At 39.4% G+C, this 26,619-nt stretch overlaps 1 long non-coding RNA gene across 1 annotated transcript in view; it reads left to right on the top strand.

The window, feature by feature from the left end:
• The window catches only part of LOC113599888 (uncharacterized), a 50,562-nt gene extending 24,079 nt beyond the window's left edge, over window positions 1-26,483 (top strand). Inside the window, exon 3 of the long non-coding RNA XR_008296228.1 lies at window positions 21,352-26,483. This is a non-coding gene — a long non-coding RNA (uncharacterized LOC113599888). The remainder of the gene's footprint in view (window positions 1-21,351) is intronic.
• Window positions 26,484-26,619: the final 136 nt, after the last annotated feature.

Below are 26,619 nucleotides of genomic sequence, written 5' to 3'. Positions count from 1 at the left end.
AATAAAGTTTTTTGGTGTCATGTGTCAAATGAAACAAACTTGATAAGATTTTAGTATATCTCACACACACACACACACACACACACAGTGGAATATTACTTGAATAAAGTTTTTTGGTGTCATGTGTCAAATGAAACAAACTTGATAAGATTTTAGTATATCTCACACACACACACACACACACACACACACACACACACAGTGGAATATTACTTGATGATCAAAAAGAATGACACCTTGCCATTTGCAACGATGTGGATGGAACTAGACTGTATTATGCTAAGCAAAATAAGTCAGTCAGAGAAAGACAAATATATGATTTCACTCGTATGTGGAATTTAAGAAACACAACAGACCATAGGGGAAGGGAAGGAAAAATAAGATAAAAACAGAGAGGGAGGCAAACCATAAAAGACTCTTAAATACAGAGAACAAACTGAAGGTTGCTAGAGGGGCTTTGGGTGCAGGGATGGGCTAGATGGGCAATGGGCAGTAAGGAGGGCACTTGTTGGGCTGAGAACTGGGTGTTATATGTAAGTGATGAATCACTAAATTCTCCTCCTGAAACCATTATTACTCTATGTGTAAACTAACTTGGATTTAAACAAAATAAACAAAAATAAAAAAAAATTAGTATGGTTCTAACATGTAGCCATGTAGAGAATTTTATATTGCATTGAAAATGACTTTGAAAAAATTTTTTTAACATTTATTTATTTTTGAGGCAGAGAGAGAGCATGAACGGGGGAGGGTCACAGAGAGAGGGAGACACAGAATCTGAAACAGGCTCCAGGCTCTGAGCTGTCAGCACAGAGCCCGACGTGGGGCTCGAACTCACGGACCGCGAGATCATGACCTGAGCCGAAGTTGGCCGCTTACTGACTGAGCCACCCAGGCGCCCAGAAAATGTCTGATTTTGAAGAAAACTCTTCTCAGTTCTGTCTTTCCAAAGTGGAGGAGCCGCAGACTCGGACGAGCCAATGTGATTTTTATTTCGTAATACACCACATGCAGTCAGTCTTCTGACAACTAATAATTGATATTTGGTCTTACTGAGCTCTAGGTCAAGAAGTTTTCCATAGCACAGAGGAGTTTGACGTGCCACATAACAGCACAACCACAGCATATACAATCAATACTTCGTCTTTCTTGTATCATTACTTGCTATGTTCTTCAGTGCCTGCCACAGCCCAGAATTACTACCCCTAATTCCACCCTTGTGCTTTTTGATAAAGAATCAGACACATTTTTGGATCTTCAGATGGAATTAGTTATTGTAATGGAAAGAAATTAAACCCCAAAGGCCTGGGTCTGCCATTGGGTGACCTGAAATATGCATTTCACCATTCAGTGCCTTAGTTTCCTCATGTGTGAGAGTCTCACAGTCATGAAGCTACAATTTTCTATGCATTTTGTTTAGTGAGTCTATTACTCTAGTATATTTCTGTATAATTATGTTGTCTATGTAGGGAATTCCAAAGTAAAAAAAAAAAGTCCATTGGATACAGGCTATAGCCTTTTTGTTATTTAGATACAACCTACCTACTTGTTCAATTTGGAAATCAGTTGTTCACACTACCTTCGTTTATGTCTTTAGCTTCTTCTGTGCTGCATCTTTCTTATCTCCGTAAATACAAATTATCGACTACCTGAAACTAACTCCATAAGCTATGAGCTTAAAAATTGCACAATTCTTCTGTTTGGCAGTACTCGAAGGAGGAAGATAATGTATTGCAAATAAATAGGCTTGGTTTTGGGACTGCTTCCAATTTTGAATCCTTGGCAATGTTGGACTTCCACTGGAAAATAAAATTAGCCAAAGCTCTAGCTCAAAATCTTTTGAAAGATAAAGCTCTGGGGATTACTCTAATGTATTCAAGGTGTCCATGCGCCTTGAGTATGGCTAATAATAAGCTCCCTGGAAAATATGATGAAGATGCTGGCAGGTTATCAAAGTTCAACCAAAATCAACTTCATGCACATCTAAGGCTACCATTTCCAAAACAGATCAGTGGATTTTAGGTTTATTGTTTCATTTGGAATGTTAAGTTTGGGAGTGTGGGAGGCATTTTTCATCATCATAGGGAAGAGGACAATAAGCCTCGCCTCCCATATTCAGTGTGTGTCTGCTTGCTGTTTTATCTTAGCATCTGAAATTCAAAGTAGCTTCCTCCAAAGCAAAAGGCCACCCAGGAGCTGGAATGAAACGAGCACGAGGAGGAATTTGCGGTGAAATTTGGCCACAGTCCCTGAAAGCCCCCTTCCTGCATTTTTTCAGAGTGTAGGGTAATATTTGAGTGTCCGTAACGTGATAGATGTTCTACCCCCCCAGAATCAGTCTTGGGGAATTCTTCTCGGAGTGATTGGACTTCAGAAGTGAATAAAGGTATTACTTGCCTATTCCAAAATTCAGAGACACTGATGAAAATATTTCAGATCATAAGAATTTCCCTAGTAATCCAGCTACATATCAGGTTCATAGAAAAGGGTTTAATTTTCATAACTGAATAAACTCCCTTTCTATTCAGGAATTATGTAACTTCCAGCCGTCATTTTTAACTAAGGAGATGAAATGAAGGTTGAATCAAAGTCATCTGTAACACTTTCTCAACTCTCACCTTCTCTCCTCTCAACAGGCCCCATTGTCTCCCCAAGAGAAATTCTAGCACATTCTTGCCCATGAGGCAGCATGTTAGAAACTGCCACTGGGATCAATAGTTACTTATAAGAGTGGGTTGTATCTCCCGGATGCTGGAGTGGGAAAAATGTTGAGAAATACCTCTGCTGTCTTAGAGCAACATTTCTCAACAGTGTCCTTAGCCCTTCGAGGATCTGTGAAGTTAGTAATGGAGACCTGCAGGCGATGTTCATTATTTTTTAAAGCAACCTTATGGAACCTTTATATCCACTGACAATGAAGCTGCTCTAGCTGCTGGCTGAAACCTGGTCTCTTGTCTTCAAGCTAAAATTATATCAAGTCATGGTGATGAGGTAACTATTGCAAGCTATGTGGAAGCTCTGATGAACATTTACATGTTCCTTGATGAATAAGAATGGGAAAAAGTGACCTGCTATTTAATTACGTCTAGTCATTTCACAGACTATTTCAAAACATGGGACATATAGAAGAAAAGTAATTAAAGGGCATGTGGCACTAAAATGTTGGGAAACCACTGACCTCAAATGAAGTAAGATTCAGCACAGGGGAAATATCTGTTGATTTCTCTTTAATCAATAGCTTTCTTATTGATAGTAACATCTATAAATACATCTCTCCCCCCACTCCCCCCGTACATATACACAGATTTGTACTTTGTTCTATAATCGGTAAGACTGAAGAAAAAAGAACAGATCTACTAATTAAGGATAGAACTCTTAATATATTGACAGCTATAGTCATTTTTTAATTTCAATTATGATCTTTTGAAATAATTCACATTTGATTAATCTCCAGTAAATTTGAGTTCCACACCCTTGCTCTTCCTAGAATGGGTGCTGTGGGTGGTGAGATCGTGGGAGGCTCAACTTCAGAATGCATTTTTACAAAATTACTATCATCAGTAAGTTCTGGGTCTTACATAAGGTGTGAATGATTGACCTTAAAAATATATCTGCAACTACGATGCTTATTAATATAGTTCTTACTGTTTTTTTGTATAATGGGTGATAAATGAAAGTTTGGTCATTTGGGTGTCTTTCTTTCTGTAGAACTAGCAAGAATTTCTACCAGCAAGCTATCATTAAGAAAGTCATTACTAAAGAAAGAAAATCATAGGAGGAGACCCTGAAAGCTACCAGATTTTAACTTTTGGAGAGCAGCAGAAAGCTATTAGTCCTTTTTCTATTTTCCTTCTAATACCAATTAGATTGAAGGGGGGAAGGACAAGGTGGCAGCACTTTGTTAAATGGCGGTGAGGCATGAGGCCATGAGAAGGGTGATGGGTTCCAGGTGAACAAATATCTGGGTCTGTTGGTTTGATCTTTAAGGTATCAGTAAGAAAACAATAAAGAAAAAAAATGGGAGAAAAAAATGGGAAAAAGAAAAAATGGGAGAAGGCAGACTTGCTGATTTTCCTCCATGGGAGAAAGATGTCTTAATTCTGAAATGAAAGTGCATTCTACAAGAAATCTGCTTTGTAAGGGAATTGCCAACAGGTTCTTGAGATTCCACGTCATCCTTTCAGGTTACTTGAAAGGAGAGAAAACATACATGATCGATATCAACTCCACCTCATTCGCATATTTATTTAACAATATTTCAGCGCTCTTGGAGTCATACTGGGTTAGATTATTTATTCAGTTAGTGGTCATAGCGACTCCTCAGTCAGATTTTAAGAAAAGGAGGTTCGACAGAGAAGGAAAAGAAATAAAGGATGCATACCTTTGCACTTGGTGAAATAATACGTGAAGTCATCTTTTTGAAACCCCCTTTTCATCCCTGCCCGTTCCCATTGTAAAGCAGAAACAGTAGTTGGAAACTCGAAAGCGGTTTAACATCTGTGCCACTTCACATGTAGAATATCTGTTCTCGGGGTGCCTGGGTGGCTCAGTCGGTTAAGCGTCTGACTTTGGCTCGGGTCATGATCTCACAGTTCATAGGTTCGGCCTGTGTGGGGCTCTGTGCTGACAGCTCAGAGCCTGGAGCCTGCTTCGGATTCTGTGTCTCCCTCTCTCTCTGTCCGTCCCCCGCTTGCACTCTGTCTCTCTCTGTCTCTCAAGAGTGAGTAAATAAATGTTTAGACAAAAAAAATTAAAAAAAAAAAAGATTATTTGTTCTCAATCAGTGTGCAATCTATCTAGATCGCCAGGAGAGAGGAAGCCCATGATGCAGAAACTCAAGAACCGACATAGCATAGAGCCTTTCTTCTGTGGGCCATCTAGTCAAAGGGCTCAGAACAAAGTCAGGAAGAGAGTGTTCCAGGTTTCCATGTGCTCTGAGTGCCTAACAAACAGTCACAGGGAAAAAAAGTCAGAGATCGTTGCCCCTAGGTCAGCAATTTCAAAGTTATCTTCACCCCACTTTGAACTTCTTAGCGACTTTTTTATCCTTTGCCTTCTTCCTCCCCAACAGAGTACTTAGCATAGCACTCTGCATGCACATCAGCCTCTCAACAGTCACGAGCAGGTTGGAAGTATGTTAAATTTGAAGTAGTGGGGTCTGGAGCGGGGTGGGGGCCACGCAAACGCACCACTGCACCTGCCGTGGGAAGTGTAAGTGATGGAGGTCTCGCTGCCCCCTCCTGAACCCCTGCTTCTGGTGCTAATGCAAGCCCATTTCTTCAAGGGCAGGACTCCTGTCGTCGATGACTTTGGCCTGCAGACTCTGTAGGCCTGGCTGAAACCATGAGAGCTGTGTTGCAGCGTGAGACTCTTCCTACCAACCCTCCTTCCTTTCTCTCTTCTTCTGCAGGAGCCACGCCTGCGGGCCACTCGGAAGCCTTCCCCTGCCTCCTCCAGCTTGGCCCCCTCTGCCCCTCACAGGGTTAATCTCTTGCTAGTCTAATACCGTCTTGGCATCTGCTCCTCGGAGGGCCTGAGCAAGCATAAGGAGTAGACTTTCTCCCACGGTTTAGAGCTCTAAATCTGAATGTAAATAAGGCATTAGGGAAAACCAAGGCAGATATCCAAATGGAATTCCAAAATGGGCTTGGCCACCCCCTCTCTCCTTTAATTCTTTTACCACTTCCCAGCCCTGGAGCAGGGATCAGCCAACTTTGTTGTAAAGGGCATTATAGTAAATGCTCTATGCTTACAGATGAGAGGGTCTCTGCACAACTACTCAATTCTGCTACTGTAGTGTCAAAGCCACCAGAGGCGATACATAAAGGCATGGACATGCCTATGTTCCTGTGTTTATTTAAAAAAAAAAAACAGGTGGCAGGGCATATTTGGCCTGTGGGCCATAGTTTGCCGACCCCTGGTCTTTCAAGTACTCATCAGAGATTTCCTTTGGCTGACCGATTCAGTCATTTATTAAGACCTCTGGACATTGAGAAGATCTTTTAATCTAAAAAGAACAGGAGGCTCTGTGTTCTGCACTGGCATCTGCTTCTTTAGAAATGCCTCACTCTGCAGTCAGCATTCAAGGCTCCCCTCCTCGGGAATCTTGTGAGGGCCCCGTGGTGCCCACTCCCCACTCTTTTTCATTTTGCTTACAAATTGCGAAGCACTCCACTTCCCCTTCTAGCAAATGAAGCTTTATTTTTGTTGTTGTTGTTGCTGGAGATTTAAAAAACTGAAATATAACAAGAGGATGACTACATCGTATAAAAGCTTCTAGCAACTACAATAGGAGTCACCATGGCAACTCACATTTTTTTGGATTAGGGCATTTTGGAGTGAGGGCTGATGAGGAAAAAAAAAGCTGCATGAAGCCAACTGAGGTCCTGGCTTTAGCTAGAAAAATACCCCAAAGCTTTCCCAGAGATGTAGGAGCTGGGGAAAAGGAAGCAGAGCTGATAAAACTTAGAGGAGATGAGAACAAACTTAGGTAGGAAGTCAGTCAATCAAACAGCCAAGTAATGGGGCGCCTGGGTGGCTCAGTAGGTTAAGCCGCCAACTCTTGATTTCAGTTTAGGTCATGGTCTCACAGTTCGTGAGTTCAAGCCCTGCATTGGGCTCTGCACTTAACAGATTCTGTCTCTTGGGACTGGGATTCTCTCTCTCCCTCTATCTGCCCCTCCCTGACTTGCACCATCTCTGTCTCTCTGAAAATAAATAAACTTAAAAAAAAAAACAAAACAGCCAAGTACTCTGCAGCTATAGGTGAGATGGGAAGATTTCGCCTGAGTATGCTTAATTGGTGGTGAACATGGATATGTTGTGAATAACGTTTACATACTTACTGTTGTTTCATTTCTATCCCTGCTTGGATGGTCTACTTAGATTGGACCATCCTCAAAGGAAGGATTTAGAAAAGGGCACCGGGCCTATGTGGATTGCCTTTGGCACTTGTTCCAAACTCCAAGACGGCATGTAAGAAAATGACCTCCGTTCTTGGATGTGGGGTGGTGGCAACATAAATCTTGGCTCTATCTTCTGAGAGAGATCTGTGACTCAGAATGCATTTCCAAGCCATCCCTCTGTTTCTTGGCATGTCACCACGATCTTTTGCCCTTCCTTCTTTCTTTGTTCTTGTCGAGGACTAAGGCAGAGTCAAGCCTGCAAAATAAGCCATGGGTGATAAACCTTCCTTTACACAGAGCCTCTTAAAATGATGACAGTGTGCAATACTTTGTAAAAGAAGTTTCATTTGTTTATTTTAAGTAATCTCTACACCCAATGTGGGGCTTGAACTCACGACCCTGAGATCAAGAGTGGCATGCTCCACCAACCGAGCCAGCCAGGCGCCCCAACAGTGGATGATACTTTTAAACAAGCGTCCGGAGTTGCGAGGGTTAGTCATCAAGTTAGTGGTAACATAGTATGTAATAAATATAAATCATTAGCAATTACAATAATAGTTATAAAGTGATGGATTGAGTATGACCTCAATGACTACTACAGTAATAATGAATGTGTATCATCTCATTCCATTCTCACAGCATCCCTCTAGTTGCCGTTTTACAGATTAGAAAATTTATTCTCAGAGTTTAATTCTGATGAAATGATTTCACTAAGGGCATAAGGCTGATAATTCATGGAATGGACATTGTTGGCCAGTCCGGCTTCCAATGACTAAGACGAGTGGTTAGGCTCAGAATTCTGGAGCCAGATGATCTGGGTTTGAGTCTCAATTCTGTGCCTTGCCTGATAAATGACTCAGCTTCTGTGTGTCTGCCCCACGTGGTTGCGGGGAGGATTAAATGAGCACTGTTGGGATAATGTTTAGAACCGTTTCTGGCATATATTCTACATCAGTATTTGTAAAATAGATAAATATACCCTATTGCTTTCAGGAGGTTGAATACATTAGTTGACTTTAGGAAGAGCGCCCGGTCTTTCTGAGCTTCATTTTCTGTGTAACTGCAAAATGGGAATAATAATAATACTTATGTCATCGCTGCTTACAAAGCTAATTGGACTTAATTTAAAGACCTTACTATAATACCTGGGACTTATGAAAGGCTCTATTCTGGTAGCTCTTTTTTTTTAACTTTTTTTTTTAATGTTTATTTATTTTTGGGAAAGAGAGAGAGACAGAGCATAAGTGGGGCAGGGGCAGAGAGAGAGGGAGACACAGAATCTGAAGCAGGCTCCAGGCTCTGGGCTGTCAGCACAAAGCCCAACGTGGGGCTCGAACTAAACTGCGAGATCCCAAGTCTGACGCTCAACGAACTGAGCTACCCAGGCACCCCCTGGTAGTTTTGTTTGTTTGTTTGTTTATTTATTTACTTGCTTATTTATTTTTAAATTTACATACAAATTAGTTAGCATATAGTGCAACAATGATTTCAGGAGTAGATTCCTTAATGCCCTTTACCCATTTAGCCCATCCTCCCTCCCACAGTCCCTCCAGTAACCCTCTGTTTGTTCTCTAAATTTAACAGTCTCTTATTTTTGCCCCCTCCCTGTTTTTATATTATTTTTGCTTCCCTTCCCTTATGTTCATCCATTCTGTGTCTTAAAGTCCTCATATGAGTGAAGTCATATGATATTTGTCTTTCTCTGACTAATTTCGCTTAGCATAATACCCTCCAGTTCTATCCACATACTTGCAAATGGCACCACCTGGTAGTTTTTGAAGTAGTCTGGGTTCCCTAGAAAACAGATCAAATAAGATATACGTGTGTGTATATACATATATGTATATTACATATATATATTTACTATAAGGAGTTGCATTATGCAACTATAGAGACTGAGAAGTAAGTCCAACATATGCAGTCAGCTGGCAAACCAAGAGAGCTGAGAGTGTGAATTAGAATCTGAGTTTGAGTCCAAAGGCAGAAGGTTTACATCCCCGCTCAAAGACATTTAAACAGAAAATATCACTGGGGCACCTGGGTGGCTTAGTTGGTTAAGCATCTGAGTCTTGATTTGGGCTCAGGTCATGATCTTACAGTTGGTGGGATCGAGCTCCATGCGGGGCTCTGTGCTGACAGCTCAGTGCCTGGTTGGGATTCTCTCTCTCTCTCATTCTGCTCCTCCCCTACTTGCACACTCTTTGTCTGTCTGTCTGTCTGTCTGTCTCTCTCTCTCTCAAAAAAAAAAAGAATAAATAAACTTAAAAAAAAGAAAACCTTCCTTCTTTTATTCTATTCAGCCTTTTATTCAGCCTTTTATTCTATTCAGGCTTTAATAAGCACCACCCATTTTGGGGAGGGTGATCTGCTTTACTCGGTCTGTCCATTCAAATGTGAATTTCATCCAGAAATACAGTCAACAGACACACACAGAAGTAATATTTGTAATGGGTTGAATGTTCATGTCCCTCCAAAATTCATTAGTTAAATTTGTAACACCCAACATGATGGTTTGGGAAGTGGGGGCCTTTGGGAGGTGATTAGATCGTGAGAGTGGAGTCCTTAATGATGGAATTAGTCCCCTTAGAAAAGAGACCCCAGAGAGAGAGATCCCTTGCCCTTTCCACCATGTGAGTTTACAGCAACAAGATGGCCATATATAGGAAGCAGATCTTTTTTTTAAATTTTTTATTGTTTTATTATTTTTTAAATATGAAATTTATTGTCAAATTGGTTTCCATACAACACCCAATGCTCATTCCAACAGGTGCCCTCCTCAATGCCCATCACCCACTTTCCCCTCCCTCCCACCCCCGTCAACCTTCAGTTTATTCTCAGTTTTTAAGAGTCTCTTGTGGTTTGTCTCCTTCCCTCTCTGTAACGTTTTCCCCCCCATTCCCCTCCCCCCCGGTCTTCTGTTAAATTTCTCAGGATCCACATAAGAGTGAAAACATATGGTATCTGTCTTTCTCTGTATGGCTTATTTCCCTTAGCATCACACTCTCCAGTTCCATCCACATTGCTACAAAAGGCCAGATTTCATTCTTTCTCATTGCCAAGTAGTATTCCATTGTATATATAAACCACAACTTATGAAGCAGGTCTTTAACAGACGTTGAATCTGCTGGTGCCTTGATCTTGGACTTCTGGCCTCCAGAGCTGTAAGAAATAAATTTCTGTTGTTTATGAGCCCCTCAGTTTATGGTGTTTTTGTTATGGCAGTCCAAATGGAAATGGCAATATTTAACCAAATATGTAGGTACTCCATGGCTCAGTCAAGTTGTTATATAAAATTAAGCATCCATGTTATTATGGTTGTTTTTACCACTGTTGTATTATCTTCTTATGTGGAGGCAAAATCTATGTAAGGATATCAGTTAGACCAACATTGAGCTATAGTCAGTGTAAATGGTTAATATGGAAGATTGTGTAATATTTAAAATTTCTTAGGAGAACACACATAGTATTGAAAGATTAATAAAAGGCAATTTCAACTATATTTTAAGGGCAATGCTTTTCATAGAGATGTACCTTGTTCAGACATTAGACAACGTAAGAATAATAGGTTGACTGAAAAGACTCAAAATAGATCAATGTGTAAACATATCAAGACCTTCCTTCAGTGTTGGAATTTTAATGCATCAACTGGACAGCAGGCTTTGTAAGTTGCTAAATTAAGACAGAGTTACTGCAACACAAAACACCTTTGTGTGTGAGGGGGACTTGAGAAATGACACAGGTGGTTTGCTAAAAGAGACCCAGCAGAAATTCCCACAACCTCCAAGCAAAGGCGAGCAAGGCTGCTAGTGCTGCACTCAGCTCCCCTTAAGTCACCACGTGAGTATCAACCTGCAACCTTTGCAACCTGGGAAGACAAGGAACTTGTGACATGATCCCCCCGCCCATCTCTCCAGCTTTCTCTCTGTCTCCTCCCCTTTTGTCTCCTTCACTTATGCTGGATCTTTATTAGGTCTACCAGTTAGCCCTGCTCACCCTTACTTTCAGGCCTGTGCACAAACCACTCCTTTCAGTGGGGGTCATTCTTTCCTCACTCCTGGTTAACTGCCTCTCATCCTTCTGTCTTTTTTAAATGTTTAATTTTTTTTAATGTTTATTTTTGAGAGAGAGAGAGAGAGAGACAGGGTGTGAGTGGGGGAAGGACAGAGAGAGAGGGAGACACAGAATCTGAAGCAGGCTCCAGGCTCTGAGCTGTCAGTACAGAGCCCAATGTGGGGCTTGAACCCACAAACCATGAGATCATTACCTGAGCCGAAGTCGGATGCTTAACCAACTGAGCCAGCCAGGTGCCCCATCTCATCCTTCTGTCTTAGCTGAAGTATCATTTCTTCAAAGAGGGTTTCCATGACTTCCCAGATGACATTAGACCCTTCTGAGACATGCCCCAAGAGCATATATATTCCCCTCTGATAGCACCATCTCTCATTTAATTATTTTTCTTACTATGTTTTTAGTAACTATAGGTACTAAGATCATGTGAACTCAAACGGGCAGGGCCCATTTTTACTCTATCTTCTCAATTCTTACCATAGCTCCTGACACATAGAAAAACATTAAATAGCATCTAATTGAATTTAAGATGCATTGATTGTAAGATACATCACTATTTCATATACCCCTAGAGAGAACAAAAAGTCCAATGAACTATGACATGATACATTTTTTTTTATCATTGAGCCCTCTTATTCTATATTTACTAGAGGATATTATTTAGTCTAATTTAGATATAGGTTTTTATCACATATTACATTTATACACATATGAAAAGAAAAAAGTGAAATAGATTGGTTAGTGCATTTCATAAATTCCTTCATATTCAGAATCTGAGTCTTCTGATTTATTTATTTAAACAGTTAAAAATTATTTTATTTTATTTTATTTGAGAGAGCACGACAGAGCACAAGTGAGGGACAGGGGCAGAGAGAGAGAGAGAGAGAGAGAGAGAGAGAGAGAGAACCCCAAGCAGGCTTTACTCTCAGCATAGAGTGCAACTCAGGGCTTGATCCCATGGCCCCAGTATCATGACCTGAGCGGAAATCAAGAGTTGGATGCTCAACCGATTGAGCCACCCAGGTGCCCCTGATCTATTTTATTGTATTTTTGATTGTGGAAAAGTATAGAGTAGCCTGTGTGGCTCGGTCAGTTAAGCATCTGACTCTTGATATCAGCTCAGGTCATGATCTCATGGTTCAAGAGATCGAGCTCCGCTTTGGGCTTTGTGCTGATAGTGCAGAGCCTGCTTGGGATTCTCTTTCTCCCTCTGTCCCTCTATCCCTCTCTCTCTCTCAATAAATAAATAAACAAACAAATAAATAAATGTGAACCCCTTCCCTGCTCATGCTCATGATCTCTCTCTCTCAAAATAAATAAATATTAAAAAAGGAGAACAGAATACATGACATAAAATTTAGTGTTTTAACTATTAAGTGGACAGTTCAGTGGCATTAAGTACACTCATAGCGCTGTAAGATTTATTTTTTAACACTTAGTTTAAGTATTCTTTTTTCTTCCTCCCACAAAATATTATCCTCTTTGCCATCAAGAACATTGGTGACAGCATATCTTAAAAAGGTGACTCACTATTGTCTCTGCGAATTTCTTACAAATTTCACAACATCCTTCAAGTATTTATGTACACATGCCCACCATGGCTGCAGCTTGGCCAAAGTGATTTTAGGATGTGTCCCGCTTCCAGAGATGTTCAAAGTGAAGAAAAGTAAAACAACAAACATGACACTTGCCAAATAAATACTGCAAACTATAGAAATGCACGTAAGATGGTCTAAACGTGTATATATGTAGGTAGATAGGTAAATAACAATAACAGTTTGTGCTCTGTATGTGTGTGAAAACTGAGAAGTCCACATCTGATTGCTTACAGACAGGTCTCCCTGGGGGCTTTAGAGGTCAAGGTAGTAGAGTTGCATGATGCACACTCTTTTTTTTCCTTCTTCTGCTTCCTGCCTCCCTAGGGTGGGGTAAGAAGGATGGAGCTTTCATTTTTGTAGAGGAAACTTGGCCATCTCTTTCTCATGAGCTTTCACAGTTTTTTCCTCAGCATCTTACCCTCTCACTATAACATCCGACTGCATTTATACACAATGACTTAGGGTCTTGATTCTGTTAAGGCTTTAGGACACCATAAATTTCCTCTGGTCAAATCCCTTTATGTTGTAAAAGAGGAAATTTGATATCCATAGAGGTAAGAAGCAACTTTTTCGTAGTCACATGGAGACAAATACAAAGCAGAGTAAATTGAGTAGACACTCTAGTGAAAGGTCATAGGCCAAACTCATGGGAAGCCTAAACTCATGCTATGTTCATCTATAACACATTAGGCTCTTTATGTCCCCTCAAAACTCATATGTTGAAACTCTAATCCTTAGTACCTCAGAATGTAACTATATTTGGAGATGGGGTCTTTAAAGAAGTAATTATGGTTAAATGAGGATTTAGGTGGACCCTAGTCCAAGCTGACTGATATCTTTATAAGAAAATATTGGGATATACAGAAAGAGACACAGGGTGAGGCAAGAAGGTGGCCGTCTGCAAGCCAGGGAGCGAGGGCTCAGAGGAAGTCGACCCTGCCAGCACCTTGATCTTGGATTTCCAGCTTCCAGAACTATGAGAAAAGAATCCCTATTTGAGATATCTTGTATGGTAGCCCTAGCAGACTAATACAACATCTTAATGAGGGAAGAGAGGAGGGGATTCCGAAAGATAGTTGCAGATGAGGGAGGAGGAGTGCTCTGGAATGTCCTTAATAACTTACAGCAAGATTGGGTTATTAGGATCCCAAGAGAAACTTAATCCTCCCTCAAACCACCACACTCTTCTTCCCAAGGCTCTAGAGAAGAAATGGGCCAAAAGCAAGTCTATAACACTTGGTGGTTAAGCACGGCTTGGTGTAGAATGCCATTAGAGAATTCTGGTCTGCTAGGCTGGGGAGCAGGGGGAGGGCTTCTTTCCTGGCAGTGACTTCACACCTGTCTCAGCCAAGAGGAGTGTACACACAAAGGAAAAAAATGATAGTCTTGGCGGTTTCAGGTTTTTATTTCTTCTTAAATCTGAGCTACTTGTGTTTTCCTATAAAGTCACCCATTTTGTCAAGATTTTTAAATTGAGTAGTCCCTAATTGTACAGAGTTTTCTTTTCTAATTGAAATAATATATCTTTTGTAGTTATTATAGACTCTTCATTTCTTGTTTTGTTTGTGTTCTCTCTCTTTTATCTTTCCCACGCTTGACTGACTCAAAAGATATTTTAAATCCTTCTGTTGTATTTGGTTCCCTTGGAATCTTCAAAACACTTGCTGCCACATGCTGCCATGGCCTCTTAACCTGTGCTGTCATGTGGGTTTCTCTGTGATATAGACATTATGTTCTTTTCCAGCTTGTCCCTGATTCTTGTGGCAGGTCACTTTCAGACTTAGGCTCTTCTTCTGAGTCTTTATTATCATGCTCTGTTCTCCTGTCCCACAAAAATGTATTTAACTTGCTTGTTGTTGCCTCTTCCTTGAACGAAATAGATCTATACCTGGTGTTTATAAACAAATAGTCTACGGATTGCCTTTGATCTCACTCACCAGCCACTTGAGTGTTTTTCTGTTTGTTCCATCTTATGTACATGACAAGAGGGGAGCAGATTGTTGCATGTAGTCTCCATTTCCATTCCTGGAGTTGGACAGCCTTTTACCTAGTGCAATCCTTCTGAAGTTCAACATGTGACAGCCCTTCTTGACAACCTCTTTCTATAATAAATTGAATCAGTGCACTAGATGAAAAAGAGTAGTACTCAGAATATTCTACTTCATCTGGCTCTTTTCATGCATGTGCTTAAGACCCGTTCCTACTCTCTGACCAGTTATTTTCTGAGTGTTGCATTCTATGTATGGATATATGATGTCCTGGGGGAAGGAGAAGCAAGAAAATATCATCTCGCTTGCCTCAAAAGAATAGAATCCACACAGCAGCAGGATTCATGCTCAGTGTTTTTTTGTTGGTTCATATCTTCCTTATGAGTCAGAGAAATAGAAAACAAAAAGATATTTTCCTTAGCATAACACCCTCCAGTTCTATCCACATTGTTGCAAATGGCAAGATTTCATTCTTTTTCGTTGCCAAGTAGTATTCCATTGTATATATATACCACATCTTTTTTATCCATTCATCACTTGATGGACATTTGGGCTCCTCCCATAATTTGGCTATTGCTGATAGTGCTGCTATTAACATTGGGGTACATGTGCCCCTATGAATCAGCACTCCTGTATCCTTTGGATACATTTCTAGGAGTGCTATTGCTGGGTTGTAGGGTAATTCTATTTTTAATTTTTTGAGGAACCTCCACATTGTTTTCCAGAGTGGCTGCACAAGTTTGCATTCCCACCAACAATGCAAAAGGGTTCCCCTTCCCACGTCCTCACCAACACCTTTGTTTCCTGAGTTGTTAATTTTAGTTACTCTGACCAGTGTAAGGTGCTATCTCAGTGTGGTTTTGATTTGTATTTCCTTGATGATGAATGATGTTGAGCATCTTTTCATGTGTCTGTTAGCCATTTGGATGTCTTCTTTGGAAAAGTGTCTGTTCATGTCTTCTTTCCATTTCTTCACTGGATTATTTGGTTTTGGGGTGTTGAGTTTGGTAAGTTCTTTATGGATTTTGGATACTAGCCCCTCTATCTGATATGTCATTTGCAAAAATCTTCTTCCATTCCATTGGTTGCCTTTTAGTTTTGTTGATTGTTTCCTTTGCTGTGCAGAAGCTTTTTATCTTGAGACAGATATCATATGTTTTCACTCATATGTGGAAGTTGAGAAACTTAACAGAAGACAATGGGTGAAGGGGAAGAAAAAAAATAGTTATAAACAGAGAGGGTGGCAAATAATAAGAGACTCTTAAATATAGAGAAAAAACTGAGGGTTGATGGGGGTGGGGGGGGCAAGGAAAATGGATGATGGGCATTGAGGAAGGCACTTGTTGGGATGAGCACTGGGTGTTGTGTGTAAGTAATGAATCATGGGAATCTACTCCCAAAGCCAAGAGCACACTGTATATACTGTATGTTAGCTAATTTGACAATAAATTATATTGAAAAAAGATTTTTTTCTTTCCATTATCTAACTTTTTCAGAACAACAGATTATGGTGGGATAATAGTTGTATTTCCCAGTTCCACTACATCATTTTAATTCTAGTTTTGGGTAATTGTATGACTTTTCATCCTTATCTGACTTTTAGGTGGCAGTTGGGTTTGTCATTTCGTTTCTGACATATTCACAGTGTCTGGAATACCCTAGGTACTGAACAAATCATTCATTTCATAAATGGATGAATGTCACCATTGTTATATTACTGGGTTATTAGGACAATTAGCTAGAAGAAAATTTTAAACTAAACTTCACTATTAAGGTTGGTTTCATTAAATTCTAGTGCCAATTTTATTTTCTTCCTACCTAGTAAGATAAGATGGCTGTATAAGAGAAGCTAATAACTTGATTTGGAAATTTTGATATGCAAGAAATTATATTAACATAAATATTTCCCCCCCCCAAACATGTATGTATTGAGTGCCTATTTAGGTGAGCACTATGTCATGATAGAATTCTTTTCAGATAGGGATTTGGGGGTGGCTAAATAAATAGGAAGAACACAGGTTAAATATACAAATCAGTTTTTAGATTAAGAGTAGATCACAATGTATTGTGAGATATAATAGAGTAATGTAAAATGTGCCATGAGGTATAGGAGTGACATTTGAGTTATGTTATGGGGTCTTTAGAGAACATCATGAAGGCTAAGAGTTATGAAGGATGAAGATCTAATAGGGGGAGTGTTTCTGGAGAAGGTAGTAATATCCAGAGTTTAGAACACTCAAGGAGTTACATATGGTTAAACATGATTGAAAAAAGAGGGTGAAGGATAACTGGAAAGTTTTTGAAGATGCAGCTACCTATGAATCGCTGAGGATAATTTTTCCTAGAATGCATGGATGGTCTAGATTCAGAAGGGCAGTGGACCATAAGTCCGGGTGGTAGTGACTGGGTAAGATATGTGACTGTGAGGCTATGAGAAGTACATGTGGATAAGAATTACATAAATGGATAAAGCTTCCTTTGAGAAAATGGGTTTAATATAGCATTGTATTGGTTCGAAGAGAAAGTGCTGAGAGAATTATTATGTACTTATAGAAGGAGACGTATGTGTGTGTATGTGATCATTTGCACATTTGACCTAGAGTTTGAGCCATGTTGCTGCTTCACTCAACCAGCCTTTCTTTGGCATCTCTTGGAGTCATGGCTTAAAACACTGCCTCAAATCCAAAAGGGGAAAAGTGATAAAGTATAAACTAAGAATGCTGAGAGAATAGAACAAAATGAACTACCAAGGAAATCACTGGGGAAACATCACCACAGATTTTCAAGGGCTCTGAGTTGATGTCAGAAGTGTGATGTATTGAGGGAATTTATAACCTTAAATAGTAAATATGTAACATCAGAAAACTATTAAGTAAGGGGTATAGAAGAAGAGTAGGTACAGGCAACAAAGATTGAGGATTATGGTGTTAAAATCATACAGAATGGGCATTCACTCTTATTCCAAATGCAGGGCTTATCATCCGTAGACTGTACCAAAACTTTACCACTTTATTCAAAATCAGATTCCACTCCTACCAATGTTGACTTCATTTATTCCATCCCCTACATGTGCCCTTTGGCATATTCTAGGTTTTCTAAACCTTTATTTCTTCATACTCTCATTCAGAAGTGGCATCCATTGCCATGACCTCTACTGCAATTTAAAGGGTGATTCTCCCCACCACCCCCTACATGCACACAGATAATTTTAAAATAACTTTTATATTTAAATCAAGAAATGTAGTATACTCAAGAACATTCTCGAGATTTTATTTATATAGGTGTTCAACTGTCTTGTCGGTGCAGATATAGAAAATTGCACTATTTTGCCATATCTCTTAGTTATGCAAATTACCTTCCAGCTCAAAGGGACTTTTTATAGTGCTGAGATAGTTCTCTCAAGGATGCTAAGGATTCATCATTATCCCAGTTAGTAGTTATTTGCTGCTGAACATAGTGAAGGGGACCGAGGGTATGATAATGCTCAGAATTTTTCCTTAATGTGATTTCATGTCTGAACTTTTTTCGAGAAAGGCATGCAATGCATTGTAACAACCACCAGGGCCACTGTGGAAAGGTGCCCTAATTCCGTTGGGGGAGAGGTGTGGGAGAAAATAGGGGGGTGAAGGGTGAACTGCTTTTTTATTTAAGAAGTACCGTATTTAAGTTTGCTTTAAACATTTAAATGTAATTTAAAAAGAAACAAAAATAACGAGGTAAATCTTTTTGTTACCAAGCATTAAATTAATGAATTAATGCACTGATTTAATTCTGAGTTTCTTGATAAGTCTGGCAAAATGAAAAATATGTTGACTTCATGTTGTTCTGTTATACAGAACAGCTCATCAGCAGTAACAAACTTCAACGGCACAAAATCAAAACGGCATCCACTGTGTGGGTCTTTATGTAAGGGCTACGGGGTACACATCTCCCAATGTTTTCAATTAGAATTTTGCAGAGAACACGTTTATATTGCTCAAAATGGAGTTTTGTGTATCTGTTATCTGTAATGACTGAGGAAATAAAAATAAAGAATCCATCCAGGAAGGCATTTCTGCAGGAAATGAACTGGATTCGGGAATATTACTTCCTAATGGTAGCAATGCAGGATTAACTTTCTTAATGCAGGCATTAAGGGAATTTCTAGGGAAATGCCTAGATAAAATGCCCATTATGTTATTTATCCAACATGTACTTAAATGAGCCATCCACAAATGCTCAGAACTGACTTTTGGTTTTTATCTGTTGAGAGCCTAAAGTAGAACTACTATCAAATAAATATCATTTATTGGTTGAAATGGAACTCTCATGCTTGACTCTGGAGTTGAGCATTCTAGTGATGCTCACCTCCAAGTGCCTCTGTGACATTTCCCTCTCTTGACATGTCACCTGTTGCTGCCATTCAATATTGATCTTCTTTCTGCCTATCCTTTAAATGTTGGTGTTTTTCACTGTTTTATTCTCACTGTGTGAACTCTTCCTGCAACAGTGTATTCACTCTCTTCAACCACCACGCGTTTGCTAATGATGTCTCAATCCCAATTTCCAGTTGAGATATCTCCCCTGAGATTCAAGCTACTTTTTTTTTTTTTTACATTTTTTAATGTTTATTTTATTTTATTTTGAGAGAGAGAGAGAGAGAGAGAGAGAGCGAGCGCACAAGCAGGGGAGGGGCAGGGAGACAGGCAGACACAGAATCTGAAGCAGGCTCCAGGCTCTGAGCTGGCACGGAGCCGGATGTGGGGCTCGAACCCACGAACCGCAAGATCATGACCGGAGCTGAAGTTGGACGCTTAGCCGACTGAGCCACCCCGGCGCGCCTGAGATCCAAGCTTCTAATTCCTACCACATCTTCATGTGGAGGGATATACATATTATAAATAGATATTGCCGGCTCTGCTTCTTCAAGATTAAATTTACCAGATTCACTCTCACGCCTGTTTCTTCAATGGACACTACTATTTAACCTGTCATACAAGGAAGCCACCCATCTGAGAATCGTTGAAGGTGTATCTCCTTTACTCACCTTTCCTATCTTCTGTTACAGAATGTTGTCAATTTCCCCACTTTTCTTACTTCACAGTAATTGCTTGTGTCCAGATACTAATAAAATTTAAATACATTTTTTTTTTACGTTTATTTATTTTTGAGACAGAGAGAGACAGAGCATGAATGGGGCAGGGGCAGAGAGAGAGGGAGACACAGAATCGGGAGCAGGCTCCAGGCTCTGAGCCATCAGCCCGGAGCCCGACGCGAGGCTCGAACTCACAGACCGCGAGATCGTGACCTGGCTGAAGTCGGACGCTTAACCAACTGCGCCACCCAGGTGCCCCTTAAATACATTTTTAACAAATTTAATAAATTTAATAACATTTTATTTTAAGAGCAACCCGCCTCTTCTCCCCCCATACACATACACACAACACTAGAGTGGAACACTTCATAGCATGGATTTTTATCTCATTTTGGCTTCTTTGCACTTATTTCTAGTTTCTAAATATTTATTGAATCGATGCGTAATGGGAAAAAAAAAGTAATTGAATTATGAATGTCCCTAGCTTTCCCATTAAAAAAAAAATGGATTAGAGGCTTTGTCGTTTCATTTATTTCTCTTTGCTCAGCTTCTTTGGAGGTTTCCGCCTTTACTAGGAGAGTTCTTTGGGATTTTGTAATAGGGAATTAAGGAGGGAATTTGTAATAGGGAATTAAGAGGAAGGAGAGAGGGAAGAGAAGTCTTCAGACAGGGCTTGTGGAAGAATTACACAGAGAAAATTTAGAGGAGATTTGAGAAAGGTAAGTGTATTTTATGAATAAAATGGACACGACAGAAAAGAGAGTTTTCGGAATATGTTATTGTGGTCAGAAAATCTTCCACAAGTGTTGAGAAATACAAGTAGAAGAAAAGAGATATGAAAAATATAATTTGAAATGATTTTTTGGTTGTCTAATTGTGCATATACTCTGACAAAAGAGTCACAGATTCAATGCAGATACAAATAATTAAATACATAATACATAAATGAGTGAGTGAATGAATGAATGGGTAAGAGCATGACCAGCATTGTCATTTGGATGGAGGGTGTTCATATCTGCATAAAAATTCCTGCAGGTTGTCCCAGATAATGGGTTGTAACTGGAGAAAATTTTTAAAGTGTTTAATTATTTTTGAGAGAGAGAGAGAGAGAGGCAGAGAGAAGGTCTGAAGTGGGCTCTGTGCTGACAGCAGAGAGCCCCATGCAGGGCTCAAACTCATAAATCACGAGATCATGACCTGAGCTGAAGCCAGATGCTTAACTGACTGAGCCACTCAGGGCTCCCCATAACCAGAGAATTTTGTGGCATTTGATTTAGAAGAGGCAATTTTGATTTGAAAATTTGCAAGATCATGTGATAATAATTTCATAATAGTAAAGGTGCCTTAACCGAACTATATCCTGGTGGGCCTATTAAATTTATATGTGAACATTTGTCAAAGCATTGAATAAATTGGTCTGTTGGAAGAGATTCCTCAATATTTTCGAATTAAATTGTATTTACAAATATAATTATTTCAATTTTAAGCTTTGTGAGTATGTATATGTTCTGTTATGGATAATGCTCAGCTAATATGTGTAGCTATCTTTAATTCACCTCCTCGTTATAAGAGTAAAACTTTAGCAAAGAATGATTGCTCTAGCAGATGCTTCCAGTCACCTGGTAACTATTTCAATGTATGTTGTAGATTGGGGACTTTAAAACCCAAGCTTGATTTTCACATCATTACCGATTGATTTTTTTTTTTCTTTTCATCAGCTCATTTGATTTGAAAATAGCCTCAAGGAAGCATGAATAGCATGAGATCAAGCGTCATGAGCTCATCAGATTCACAGGTGGTTCCTCTTTCCAGATTTGCAACATGACTAATGGTTGGGATAGTTGAGAATAGTCCTACCTCTTCCTTAACTATATTCTTAATAATTATCTCACTACTGATACAAAGCAGAAATATCTGCTGAGTTTATGTGTAGGATATTAAATTTAAAAACCTAGTTGAAACCTTTTTGCAAGAAGGAAACTAGAATGAAAGTATCTAGCAGGGCAACTGGTTTATAATTGAAGATAGTTTTTCTTCATAAAGATGACACAGACAACCCTTTATTCTGAAGGATTAGTTGGATAGTTTGACAAACATTTGATTTCATCACTCAGCACTGGTTCTGAACTACTGATATTTTATACTGTTGCTCTGTCTTCCTAGTCCTCTTTTCAGTTTTGGGTTTTTGGGTTACTGAATCTCAGGATTGGGATCCCTACACTGTTTGGACCTAGTCTGTATCCATTTAACAGTGACTGTTGAGCATTTGAAAGGTGGTGAATCTGCCCTGAGATAGGCTATAAGTGTAAAATGCACACCTCTTTGCAAAGGCTTCATTTGATGGAGCTCCTGGGTGGCTCAGTAGGTTAAATGTTCGACTCTTAATCTTGGCTCGGGTCATGATCTCATGGTTCGGGAGTTTGAGCCCCTGCTTTGGGCTCTGTACTGACAGCACAGAGCCTGTTTGGGATTCTCTCTCTCTCTCTCTCTCTCTCTCTCTCTCTCTGTGTGTTTCCCCTTCTTTTACTCTCGCTCGCACTCTCTCACTCTCTGTTTCTCAAAATAAGTAAATAAATTTAAAAAGTTCATTTGAAAAAAGGAATGTATTCTTTTGTAGTTTTTAAAAACCATTTTTGTTTTTTCATGTGTATGTTGAAATAATGAATTTTTGTCTGTTTCCTTCTCGTTTTTGATATGACTGCCAGTAAAATCTAAGTTACATATGTGGCCCACATATTGCTGAGACTTTAGACAAAGTTGTCATAATTGTAGACCTAGTGATGTAATTTTCTCAGACATCAGTAAATATGTGAGCTTTAATAATTCTATTAGCTGAAGACATTCTGATAATGTGTCTCCAAATATGTACCTATTAAATTCTTAAAATTTTTTTTTTCTTATGAAGTTAAGATGTTGAAAAAATAACTTGTTCTTAAGTTTTTGGTGACTGACCGACTTCTCGGTAACATAACAATAATTTTTGGTAATTCCAGGCAGGGTTGGTAGGGCCATCTAAAATTTTCATGTCTTGGGAAAGCAAAAAATGTTAGCTTCTCTGATGGAAATGGCTGTGAACTAAAGTCAGAAGACCTGGATTAAAGCCAAGGCTTACTTGGCCACTTACATGATCTCCAGTAATAAATTATCTTGCTGGGAGCCAACAGTGTGTTTCCATATCTCTAAGAAGGGAAAAATTAATAATAGCAGTGCTACCTATCCACAAGGTTATTGTGGCAAATGGAATCATAATGGTTAGAGTGTTCACTAAAATCTTTTGTAAGGTGTTATTACATATATAAAGTGTGATTTTATTATCTTGTGATATATGGACAGTAAAATCATATGTATACTTATTTAAATTTTTTTTAATGTTTTATTTATTTTTGAGAGAGAGAGAGAGAGAGAGAGAGAGAGAGAGAGAGAATGAGTGGGGGAGGGGCAGAGAGAGAAGGAGACACAGAATCCGAAGCAGGCTCCAGGCTCTGACCTGTCAGCGCAGAGCCTGAGGTGGGGCTTGAACTCGTGAACTGGGAGATCAAGACCTGAGCTGAAGTCGGAAGCTTAACTGACTGAGCCACCCAGGCACCCCAATATATGTATATTTATTTTAATATGTTTTTTGAAGGAGAAAAAAACATAAGTAGTATTTATTTGGTAGAGCTCTTGCAGAGCCTAAACTGATATTAACACTTATTCTCTGCCCCGGATTCCAGCCAGAGATAATGACCTCAACTATTTCTGTCTTCAGTTCTTCTGGGGCTCATCACTACAATTGTAAATAATAAACTTGCATCTTTTTTCTGTAGACAGTGGCTAATTAAGCCTGGGCTATGAATAAAAATTTAGCTCACTAACACTATCTCCCAAGTTAAATAACCTGTATCATTATTTGATGCTTTCCTTGCTTCTCTTTTTAACCTTAAATAATATAATGAAACCTATTGTTCTTCTTTTCATTAATTTCGACAGCGTCTCTGGGTCTCTCCCTATGTAAAATACAGGCATTAGTGTCCCTACGGCATCTCTCACCTCTCCCCTTTCCCTCGTCTTGTAACTTCTTCTAATTAGTTAGTTATTAGTTAGTTATTTTGTATGTTCAAAGTTTTGGTTCAACCTTAAATGTTGTCTGAGTAGCTCCAAAATTGAGAACCTATGAACGCAACACATCTTACATTATTATGATTAGATAATGTGTATTCACAGCAGGATCCAGGAGTGAGGTTTGCTTTCCCTGGAAGGGTCTTTGGACAATTCTGCTGAGGCTTCCTCCTTGTGGAGCTAAATGCCATGCTTGGAGAGAAAAAGCCGTATGCTATTCTATTCCAACAGGCAGTGCTTGTAACAGGTGATCTTTACAGCAAAGATGCACTTAAGTCATCGGAGCTTGTACATTCATGGGGATTTTTGCCTACCTGAAACTTTTCTAGAGAGTAGTGGAAACCTGCCTCCTAATGTCCATGACAGGAAAGTACAGACTGTAATTGGTTATTATTGTTGTCCTTGGGATAAAAGAAGCAGGAAGATTACCTCAAAAGACAGATCCAGTGATCTGTAGACCTCGACCCTGGATTAGTTTTCTAAAATCCAACCCTTTTAAGATTGGGGCAGAGTGAGATGAGTTACCAAAAATCTCAGGTCTTTGAAACAATTAAGTAAAGAGACCCAGGTGAGTGGAGTTTAAAAATCCAGTGTAGGTGATAGTTGATTATTAATTAATATTAAGTTGAGTAGAAAGATGAGTGGATTTTTCTGGAAATCCTTAGAGTGATGTTTATTTGTTAAGGGAATGAACCTTTTATTGCTTTAGTAAAATTCCTTATTAATTAATTGGGCTCAGCAAAGAAGGGAATCTTTTTTGATTTTTGACCCAAAGTACCCTCTCAAATAGACCAAGACATTAGTCAAAATATAATTCTGTGTCATTAAATTGTTTCACTTGAAGGCTGCTGTGCAAAATATCAAACTCACATACATTCCTTTGGAAATAACTGTGCATTTCCCCTTCCTCCTTGCATTAAAAAAAGTCAAAAAGCAAAATAAAAAAACATTCAGTTGCATCTTCCCTTAACTGTTTCTGGCCCCATAGCATACTACTTGCCTGAAATACATTTAGAGTTTCCTCAAAACCTATAGAAAAAAAGAGGCAAAACTCTTCCAGGATATGGCTTCTATTTATGTTGCAACCTTGTGTACCTAATTACTTGTCTGTATTAGCTCTCTGCTACATTTAATTTTTTTGTTGTTGACGTTTTGAAATTATTGTTTTTCATGCCTGGGTTATATGCTAGGCATTGTGTTAAATGATTTGCATGCATTACTTTGCTAATCTTAATATGGCCATTTTAGAATTGAGAGGCTAACTCATGGAAGCTAGACTTACGCTCCTGTCTAACTCAGAGCTCATCGTTTATTTCACCCCTGTGCGCAGTCCCCACTGAATGCCACTTGGAGCACAAGTAGTGTCACATAACACTTGGTGCCCATTTATTTCATCACTTCATCCCGCCTGCCTGTATTAAGCAGTAGGAAAAAAAAAAGCCCTCCCCTTTAAGCTATCTGTCTTCTGTTATGCCAGACAATAAATTTATGGACAAAATGATCACTTATGATGTCTTTTCATCACTCCTGTGCCTAAAATAATACTTCGGGCTAGTAGGTGGAAATAAAACTTTATCGATGGTAACAATGGTAATAACTATTAGCCTTTGGTATTAATAGCCAATTGCAATTTCTGCTCCGTTCCCACACACATGTCTTAAAGCTTCAACCTTTGAAATCTTCCCACACTTCTCAATCCAGACAGTTCGACTTCACTTCCACATTTCACACTCTGAAACTTCACAAGAGTGGGAGGCACAGCTATCGAACTCTTCTTTCGAAATAAAAATTCATGCCATTTCTGGGGAGTGGGTCGTATCCCAATAATAGGATGGAGGGGAGAGGGAGCATATTTTTCTAGGATGCCACAGTTTCCTCCAATACTTTACTGATTAGTAATTCTTAGGTAACAGAGGCATTTATGGCCAACTGCCTCTTGCAGCCCTCCCATGACCAACAGTGGTACCGCACTCAGCGAGTAAGTGAGCTTTGCTGCAAAACCAGAGAAAACCTCATCTGTGTCTCCTCTATCAAATCGCCTGAGCTCTTTGAAATAACTCAATGGCATTGCAATGGGAACAGCGATGTCATAGCTGACAGTTTTTATTTTAAATGCTTTCATTTGCTTTAGTTTTAGTTCCAAGCAAAATGCTGTAAATCCTGCATGGTGCGTACACTTATAATTTAAATGCAGCATTATTATACTGTATTGCAACACCAGCAGAAGACAGCCCTCGCTCTGCTGATAGATTGCCAGCACACCAAAAAAGCTCGACCTTTATGAGAGCACATGCCCACTCTGTCTCTGTCTCCATCTCTCTGTCTCCATCTCTATCTCTGTCTCTCTCTTTCACACACACACACACACACACACACACACACACACACACACACAGGCTTGGTTTATATTTGTGAGCACGGAAGTGGACAGACATCACAAACACCTGATACTAGAGGAGGTTAATGAAGACCGGGCCCTAAATTTGAGTGTACAAGTAAGGTTTTGTACCTTAAAACGTTGCAAACGTTATCTTGTTTAAGTGTGCTTAAATTGAAATGGCCCAGCCTTACATTTGGCCGACAAAATAAACATGTACCCCATATAGAACAAATCTGTATTTAAAAAAAAAAAGTTTTCTCAAGTTAATCATCCTTATTGCCTTTTGCCCCATTCTCAAAACACATCCCTGGGCACCTTTTGGGATGAGCACTGGGTGTTGTATGGAAACCAATTTGACAATAAATTTCATATATTGAAAAAAAAACACATCCCTAAAACCAGTGCTAGTCAAAGTAACTAATCGTAAGTGTGGCATGGGGCATTGACTTATAAGAACAGATGGCCTCACTTTTGTCAGACATTATCCCTTCAGGTGCTGGATCCTAGA

The sequence above is a fragment of the Acinonyx jubatus genome, chromosome B1 (genome assembly GCF_027475565.1).
Source record: "Acinonyx jubatus isolate Ajub_Pintada_27869175 chromosome B1, VMU_Ajub_asm_v1.0, whole genome shotgun sequence".
Lineage (NCBI taxonomy): Eukaryota > Metazoa > Chordata > Mammalia > Carnivora > Felidae > Acinonyx > Acinonyx jubatus.
This window is presented reverse-complemented; position numbering and strand designations above follow the sequence as displayed.